We start from the raw sequence: 9,242 nt of genomic DNA on the forward strand, positions 1-9,242 counted from the left end.
ATGCTGAGCTTTATTGAAAGAACACAGAGGGGTCAAACACCTCACAGGCAGGCAGTCACATGATTCATGGCAGACAATGCTCTCACACACTTCACATGTGAGTGTCTTAGCTGTCACATGATTAATGAGATGTTTGTGTAACTACTGAGGTTGATGAGAGATCACATCACTTCTTCACTTCCTCCCACCATCGACTCACTTCAGTTTGCTTACCGGACTAATCGTTCCACAGACGATGCCATATCTCACCTGCTCCACACATCCCTGAGTCACCTGGACACTGGCAGAGGGAATTATGTTAGGATGCTGTTCGTGGACTACAGTTCAGCATTCAACACAATAATTCCCTCTAAGCTTTTCACCAAGTTGACGGATCTAGGACTCAGCTCATCACTGTGTCAGTGGATCCTCAACTTCCTCACAGACAGACCCCAATCAGTGAGGGTGGGGAAACAAGTCTCCCCCTCCATCTCACTCAGCACTGGAGTGCCTCAGGGCTGTGTTTTAAGCCCCCTGCTGTACTCACTGTACACTTATGACTGTGTAGCCACATCCGACACCACCTCCATTGTCAAGTTTGCTGACGACACTGCTGTTGTGGGCCTGATCTCCGACAACATCGAGACGGCCTACCTGGAGGAGATTAGGAACCTGGAGACCTGGTGCCAGGAGAATAACCTCCTCCTAAACGTCAGCAAGACTAAGGAGCTGATCGTGGACTTCACTACAAAGCAGGCGAGGAATTACAAACCCCTCATCATCAGTGGCACGCCAGTGGAGAGAGTGGACAGTTTCCGATACCTGGGTGTCCACATCACTCAGGACCTGTCATGGTCCTGTTACATCAACACCCTGGTTAAGAAAGCCCGTCAGCGTCTCTTCTTCCTCAGAAGACTTGGAGACTTCCAGAAGGTGCTCAAGAACTTCTACTCCTGCACCATCGAGAGCGTCCTGACGTCAAACATCTGCACCTGGTTTGGGAACAGCACCAAGCAGGACAGACGAGATCTGCAAAGGGTGGTGCGCTCGGCAGAACGCATCATTCAATCAGAGCTCCCTGACCTGCTGTCCATCTACACCAAGCGGTGCAAGTCCAAAGCTAGGAAGATTATGATGGACCTCTCCCATCCCAACAATGGACTCTTCTCACTGTTGAGGTCTGGGAAGCGCTTCCGCTCCCTTAAGGCCAAAACAGAGAGAATGAAGAGGAGCTTCTTCCCCCAGGCTATTCGGGCCCTGAACCAGGTGTAGGACTGGACTCTCCCAAACACGTCACTATAAGACTGGACTCTCACACACGTCACCACACATTTCCTATAATCCTATAATTCCTATAATTTATAATCCTTATCTTTATAATCTCTTCTGCTATTTGCACATTCTTTACTGTAAATTCCTAAGTTAATTTGTAAATTTTTGTAGTAAATTGTAAATATTGTAAAACTTTTCTTCTGTCATTTAATGGTCTGGCATTGTACAGCTACAAGCATTTCACCCCCATGTCATACTGTGTATGGTTGTGTGTGTGTGACAAATAAAATTTGAATTTGAATTTGAGGTTAATAGAAGAACTGAGAGGGGAGGCTGGAGTTTAGAGTTAACTGAGATCAGGAGAAGAGCTTGGACTCCCTTTGCGCAGCAAGTAAAAACTGACTGAGTTCTGTGTGATCTTCCTTTGTACACAGGTGATTGGTCTCTGAGTCAGCGGGGTTTAAGTGTTAGACCCAACACTAAGCATTGTTAATAATACAATATTGTGAAATTGCGTTTGTTTCCCCTCCAAAGCAGCTGTAACAATCTGGGTCACAACGAAAGATGTTAGTCAGCCCACCGATGGCATCACCAAGAGAACGAAGGGAATTAGCCAAAATGTTTTCAGGAATGGGAGGCTGATTGTTGGGCTGAAAGATTTTTTTAAACACAAATACAGAATAGTAGGTTTCAGCGATAAGTTCAAGGTCCTCAATGATGCTCGATGAATGGTAGCGGCTGGTGCATGTATCACATGCAGAGGCAAAAGAGTAGATGAGCAGGAAGTTGTCCTGGCTGTTTGGGAATCTGTTCAGGTTCTCAGTTTCCAGCCGCTCTCTCAGGGTTTGCAGAACACGACTTTCTGCATGTTGTCCACTTCGTCCGCCTTCAGGTGATGTTGGTCTGGCCACAATCACCCTCTGGCCTACATACACTCCACGATTGTTATTGTCTGAGGTTCTTTCCCCAATCTTTCCCAGAACAGCCTGAAAGGGATCACCCTCAAAAACCTGGTTAAGAGTGTTTAGGTTCAGATCTACCGGGATGACTGCAGCCAGACAGAACTGTCCATCTATGCTGTATCTGTTACAGGAAAAGGCACAGAACACACATCTCAGTATTCTGTGGTTTCATATCAGATTACTATAAAACAACAACACATACTTAGTGAGCAGAAGACCACAGAAATGTTGGCTGGGTGTGTAACATTAAAAACAGATCCCAGTTTAAATGAAGAGTGTTTGTAGCACCATGAACTGCTGCTGCTCAGCATCCTGCAGATTAAAGCTCTGATAGAAACTCTTAATAAGTGTGTTTACTCACTGTCCTCTGATTTTTCTTACGATACGAGTCAGATCCACCTGGGCCAGAGAGGCTCCAACTGACAGCAGGAAGACGAGCATCATGCAGGGCAGCACGTCCATCTGCAGTTTAATCAAAAAAGACACATTTTAGACACAATTAAATATGATTAGTATTATAGTCAGCAGTTAACCTTTAATTAAAACTTCATTTTAATATTTATTAAATTTTTCTCAAACGTTCTCACCTTCACTGCTTTGTTTGTCTTGAAACTGCAACAGAAGAAAGAAACCAGTGAACTGCAGGAAACTGAACTGGGACTAAACTGTGAACCAAGTGCTTCACTTACACCTTAACTGGCAAAATTAACTGGCATTTAATTAGTTAAATAAGTAATTAATATTTTTAATTGAACACTGAAAATTTGAATTGTTTAAGGGCATATGTAATTCATTTTTGTCACTCCTGGCTCTCCATAGAGTCTGGCATGTTTTCCACAGACTGACCTCTTCAGACTGCACAGACTGCCCAACTCCGCCCTCTAGTGTGACATCCAGGCCTGGTCTGCCCTAATTATTATTGCATAAGAATGCTGAAGGACAATTTTTTTAGTCCAAAGCCAGGAGAAACCTATCTCAGACTGCAAACTGTTTAGGGAGCGCTGCAATAAATGCACTGTTGTAATAACAAATACAAAGGCTGCATATTTTATCTCAGAAACTTCAAAAAATGCAAGCCCCTTAAAATATTGGAAAACAAGTTTCTAGATGGAAAAGATACCGATTCAGAGCCCCCACATACATAACAGATACAGTAAGAAACAACAAGGCTAAAATACTCTTTTAAAAAATTAGTTTCTGCGACGCTCTGAGATCACGCACTGCTGCCTACAGTGAAGGGCTCGTCTCCGGTAATATGGACCAATACAAGGCTGCATTTTCAACGTGCGCAGCGCGGTCAGACAGGCAAAGTAGAGCTACAGGGAAAAACTAGAGTCACAGCTTTAACAGTGCGACTCTAGGAGCCTGTGGGAGCGACTGTGGACAATAACGGACTATAAACAACCAGCTTCTCCAATGGTGAATGCCGACACTTCACTGGCTGATGAGCTGAACGCGTTTTATGCTCGCTTCGACGCTGCAGCAATTAAAACAACAAACGGCTGCGAGCGCACGGAGTGCACCGGTGAAGACACGGCCCAAGCAGTGGTTCTCACGTGCTTCAAACAGTCCATCATTGTCCCTGTCCCAAAGAAACAACAGCCCGCTTGCCACAATGACTACCGTCCAGTAGCACTGACTTCATCTGTGATGAAGTGTTTTGAAAGACTGATGAGAGATCACATCACTTCTTCACTTCCTGCCACCATCGACTCACTTCAGTTTGCTTACCAGACTACAGTTCAGCATTCAACACAATAATTCCCTCTAAGCTTTTCACCAAGTTGACGGATCTAGGACTCAGCTCATCACTGTGTCAGTGGATCCTCAACTTCCTCACAGACAGACCCCAACAGTGAGGGTGGGAAAACAAGTCTCCCCCTCCATCTCACTCAGCACTGGAGTGCCTCAGGGCTGTGTTTTAGGCCCCCTGCTGTACTCACTGTGAACTCATGACTGTGTAGCTACATAGAACTACAGTCTGGTGCCAGGAGAACAACCTCCTCCTAAACATCAACAAGACTAAGGAGCTGATCGTGGACTTCACTACAAAGCTGGCGAGGAATTATGAGGCCCTAATCATCAGTGGCACACCAGTGGAGAGAGTGGACAGTTTCCTGGGTGTCTACATCACTCAGGACCTGTCATGGTCCTGTCACATCAACACCCTGGTCAAGCAGGCCCGCCAGCATCTCTTCTTCCTCAGAAGACTCAGAGACTTCCATCTGCCACTGAAGGTGCTTAACTTTTACTCCTGCACCATCGAGAGTGTCCTGATGGGAAACATCTGCACCTGGTTTGGGAACAGCACCAAGCAGGACAGACAAGATCTGCAAAGGGTGGTGCGCTCGGCAGAACGCATCATTCAATCAGAGCTCCCTGACCTGCTGTCCATCTACACCAAGCGGTGCAAGACCAAAGCCAGGAAGACCATGATGGACCTCTCCCATCCCAACAATGGACTCTTCTCACTGTTGAGGTCTGGGAAGCGCTTCCGCTCCCTTAAGGCCAAAACAGAGAGAATGAAGAGGAGCTTCTTCCCCCAGGCTATTCGGGCCCTGAACCAGGTGTAGGACTGGACTCCCACACACATCACATCACCACATGCACTCTGTTTTTTTTGCACACTTATTATAATTTATAATTTCTTTTTATTCATAATTTCTTACGTAAATTTCTAAGTTAAATCTGTAAATTTTTGTTGTAATGTGTAAACCTGTTAATCTTACTGTTAATTCTTACTGTCATTTAATTGTTGGGCATTGCTCAGTGTAAATGACCACAGCAGACCCGGTGACATTAACATGCTTTGCAGCATTCTTTATTAGCACACACACAGTTGCTGTTCGCAGTGCACACAGAGCTGCAGCTCTGATTTGATTAAAATTTAATTTAAAATTTGATGCTGTTGAAGTGAAGCAGAGGTTATATTAGAGAACTACACTGTAAAACCTAATATTGTGCTTAATTAAAAATATGAAGACGACTGAACTCAGTTTTTATCAACTTCTTATTAACACCTAGCTTAAGTTACCAGTACTGTTGGAGCTATTTGTTCTTTATTTTTATTATTTTGAAATTTGTAAAAGTTTGTTGTTAGTTTACTTATATTTTGGGGTTTATTTACAAGTTTTATTTGTATTTTAATATTTGTTTCAATGTTCGGTTTGTTTGGTGTTTACCTTGCTAAGTCAGTCAGTAGGAGCTGTAGGGCCATTTTTTCTATAAATAAAGAGACTGGTATAGGACCAGCATGCACTGCGGGGGGGGGGGGGGGTCCTATGGGTTTTGTTTTTTTTACCAGAGCAGGAGAAGCAGCAGGAAGTAACACAAAATTGATCTTGTTATTGCCAAACTGGATGAATAAACCATAAAGACGCAACTTTCAAGTTCGGACAGTGGACTTCTTTCGCCTGCGTACGAAATATGATCTCAGTGCAGCAGGGGCTTGTTGACTTTTAATTGTGGGATGTTTGGTTTGTCAAACAAAAGGAATTGCCACTACAAGTACTATTCATTCAAAAAGCTAATCAACTCAGTTTATTTGATTTGTCTTAAATTAGAAAAACTTAGTAAGCTGGAAATGTCGCCTTTCTGTGGTTAAAAATAGTTGAAATTGTCATTTTATTTTGTTTTTATCTCATAATCAAATCATTTTGCAAATAAACAGACAAAAGGCAGTCTCCCTTCAGCGGAAGAAAAAAAACGATATTGTCACTGCGTTCCTTCTCCCTCACACGGATCAGTTCACGTGTTCATGGCCCAAACAGGTCTATCTGGAATATGTTGAGCAAAGCTGGAGAAATTTCAGCTCAGATTGTTGGTATTGCTGTGATTGTTATGTGGTACACATACCAGCTTCTGTGTTTGAATGCTAAACTAATGTATTATTTAAACTCGAGATTGCACTTGTGACTGAACAATGAATACATTTTGTTTTGATTATATAAGTAATGTAACTGCAATAAAAATGTGTGGGACGCCCAAATTTAGTTTTAGAACAATACAATCTGAGACTTTAAGATGATGGCAGTATAATTGTTTGTTGTTCAGTAGAACAGTGTCCAGTATGGGTCTAATGTGTCAGCTGGAAAAGTTGGGGAACCCTTGGTTAACCCACACCCTGCAAGTTTGGCAGAAAGTAATCGACATTTGCGGGATACACAAAATGTTAAGAATTTTCAGGTGGTTTGTTTTCGACTCAGATTTTTTTCCAAACAGACACGACTCTAACTTTAAATCGTGGATATCTTATGGCCTTACGACATTCCTCTCTCTTACTCATAGAAACATTGTGCTCAGCTTTGAGACCTTGTAAGAAAAACACAACCTGACACAATAGGACTTTCACAGATACCTACAGCTGAGATCATATATTGATCATCAGTGCAAATTGTCTGACTTTACAGATGCTGAGTCGCATTTTTTTCCATATCCTGAAAAATGCAACAAACATGACCCATACTAAATCCATCTCTATACAAAGCTCTATAGTGCCAGCGAGACAACACTTCATACACCAAAGACAAATGGCAAAGGGAATCAGGGATTGCTATCTCTGTGGAGAAGTGGGAAAGTGTTTGGTCCTGCCAGTGGTCCACATCCAGTTCTATGAGCTGGAGGGAACATGGCTGGAAGAATATTATTAGATACTTCAAGACACCATATCAGGAGAGATATAAAGGTTCACATTTTTGTCTCTGCGTTTGTGAGTCCTGCATTTTTGGTCCTCTCTCATTATATGTGCCTGCCTGCACACAGCCATGACAGGAACTTGAAATATTTGTCTGTGGGTGAACAATTAGTATTGCACAGTCAGAAATATCAAGTTATTCTTAGTACTGCATACTTGCAATGAATAAGTTGTCCTAACAGTCAACTTAAGTAAGCTTTACTCAGTTTTTTTGAGTTGTGGGAATTAATGAGATCTTACAGTGTAGCTAACAGTTTTGCAATGTGGCATAATTCATAAAAGTTGAAATTTCTTCTGTATTAAACAGCAGAAATGAGGCTTTCTTGTCAGAGGTCATTTTTGGGAAAAGGGGAAAAAAGTGGCTGACAACACAAAAATGAGACTGTTTGTAATAGTCAGAGGGGATTAATGACAATGTTTATCAAACCTGAAACGTAGTATGGATCTTCTTTTGCTGCTGGTTAAGTCAGTTTTGGCTGGAGAGTAGTAACACCTGTGTACCTGCTCTCATTTGTGGTTTTACCTGTTTGGTGGTTGTTGAAATCGTTCTGTGAGCTTTAAGATGAGATTCTGTCAAAATACATTAATATTTAAAAATTGATTCAGCATTTAATCAATCGATATCACGTTATTTAAATTAGGGTAAATGGCCTGTATTTGTATAGTGCTTTACTTAGTCCCTATGGACCCCAAAGCGCTTTATACTACATTCAGTCATTCACCCATTCACACACACATTCACACACAGTTATAATTGATATAAGTTGGTGAAAAAAACCCTACCTTACCACACCACAAGAAGGGTTCAAAACCTGTGCACAGGGGAACAGGGAGATCAGGTAATCTACAACGACAAACAAGATCTCAACACTCAAGCATGAAGACGCAATAACCAGTTTTTCACTAACAGTTTGCAGTTCAACAATCCAGCATAGACAGAAAGCTGCACCACAACCTTAAATAAGTCTCATAAGTCAGGTGATCAGGAACAGGCGGGACCTCACCAGGTGTGCGCAATCAAGGTTGGGTCATGCGATGAGTCCACCCAAGGTCCCGAGGCAAAACACAAAAACACAGAGCAGGGAAAACCAAAACTCCTGACTGAAGCTTAGTCTGTGAACACGAAATGTAATCAGATTACAATCAGACTGTCTGCAGAAGCTTTGAAACGTCACGGTCTCAGTTTAAGAGTCTAAAAGTCATCTGAGCTCATCTTCACTCAGATATTCTCCAGCGGTGACTATGAAAAATGATCGATCGGTGATTAGAGTGTAACACAGTAAACGTTTGCAATGTAGGAAACTGACAGCGTCACTGTCCACAGAGTCACTGAAATGAAGACTACAGATGATGATAGATCTGTGATGTCATCACTGTCTCTGTCCTGATACATTGATTACTGATTGACTGTCAGAGCTTCGTGCTAAACACAAAAATAACAAACTAACATAAATGTGAGATTATAAAAACTCTGAGGTCAGTTTCACTTTTCATCGTATTCCATGAAAATCAGAGGAAACTGTGGACATCTCAGCATGGTGGATAAATAAATCGTAAATACAGTGGTGAAGTAAATAAAATAGTGAGATAAGAATGTGATAAAACAGGGAAGAAATCAAAAATAGAATAAATAAACAAAAAGTGGTGAACTGGTTGATCAAATGCAAATAAAACTACAAATGGTAAGATAGGTGCAATATTAGAATAAATTCAAATTTGTAACTCCTGGAGAAATTTCAGCGGGATTGTTGCTAATTGTGGACTTGGACTATGAGACGCTGTAGATGAAGAGCTTGTTTGTGTAGAATGAAAACAGGTTTTTTCACTCGATATGGAAAGTGTAAACGTGCTACGTTTTTTCTTTCATTCATTTTTATTTATACAGCGCCAAATCACAACAACAATTGTGTCAAAGCGCTTCTGTCACGATCTGGTTGTAGGGACTCAGGCGCAGAGCGGTTAGACGTCTCCAAAAACAGTTTATTTACAGCACCAGTGCACAGTTTATACAGTGAAGGGTAGGGATGGGTATTGATAAGATTTTCACGATTCCGATTCCATTTTCGATTCTGTTTAACGATTCGATTCTTTATCGATTCTTTTTATTTTAAAAGGTCGATTTGCTTAGAACTTTGTTTTATATCTTCTCTTTGAACAAGATAGAAATTTAGGAGTAACATGGCCTTACAAACCCAACAGTGAGATCTTAAGAGATCTTTAAGAGATCCAGCCTATGGCTCTTCCATGGGGTGTCACAAGGTCCCCGGAGAAAAAAAATTGTAAATATAAAATAATAAAATAAATATTCTTCTGTAGCAATAACAAAGTATAACATA

The 9,242-nt window shown here is 41.7% G+C and overlaps 1 long non-coding RNA gene across 1 annotated transcript; it reads right to left on the minus strand.

Annotated features, from left to right (window-relative positions):
- Nucleotides 1-2,341: 2,341 nt before the first annotated feature.
- LOC113012071 (uncharacterized) lies at nt 2,342-7,829 on the minus strand. Its single transcript, XR_013903793.1, has 4 exons — nt 7,690-7,829; nt 7,334-7,476; nt 2,801-2,825; nt 2,342-2,675 (listed from the first exon to the last, which is right to left on the minus strand). It is a non-coding gene; the product is annotated as an uncharacterized LOC113012071 (long non-coding RNA).
- Between the last annotated feature and the right edge of the window lie 1,413 nt (nt 7,830-9,242).

Source organism: Astatotilapia calliptera, chromosome 19, assembly GCF_964374335.1.
Source record: "Astatotilapia calliptera chromosome 19, fAstCal68.1, whole genome shotgun sequence".
NCBI classification, from domain to species: domain Eukaryota; kingdom Metazoa; phylum Chordata; class Actinopteri; order Cichliformes; family Cichlidae; genus Astatotilapia; species Astatotilapia calliptera.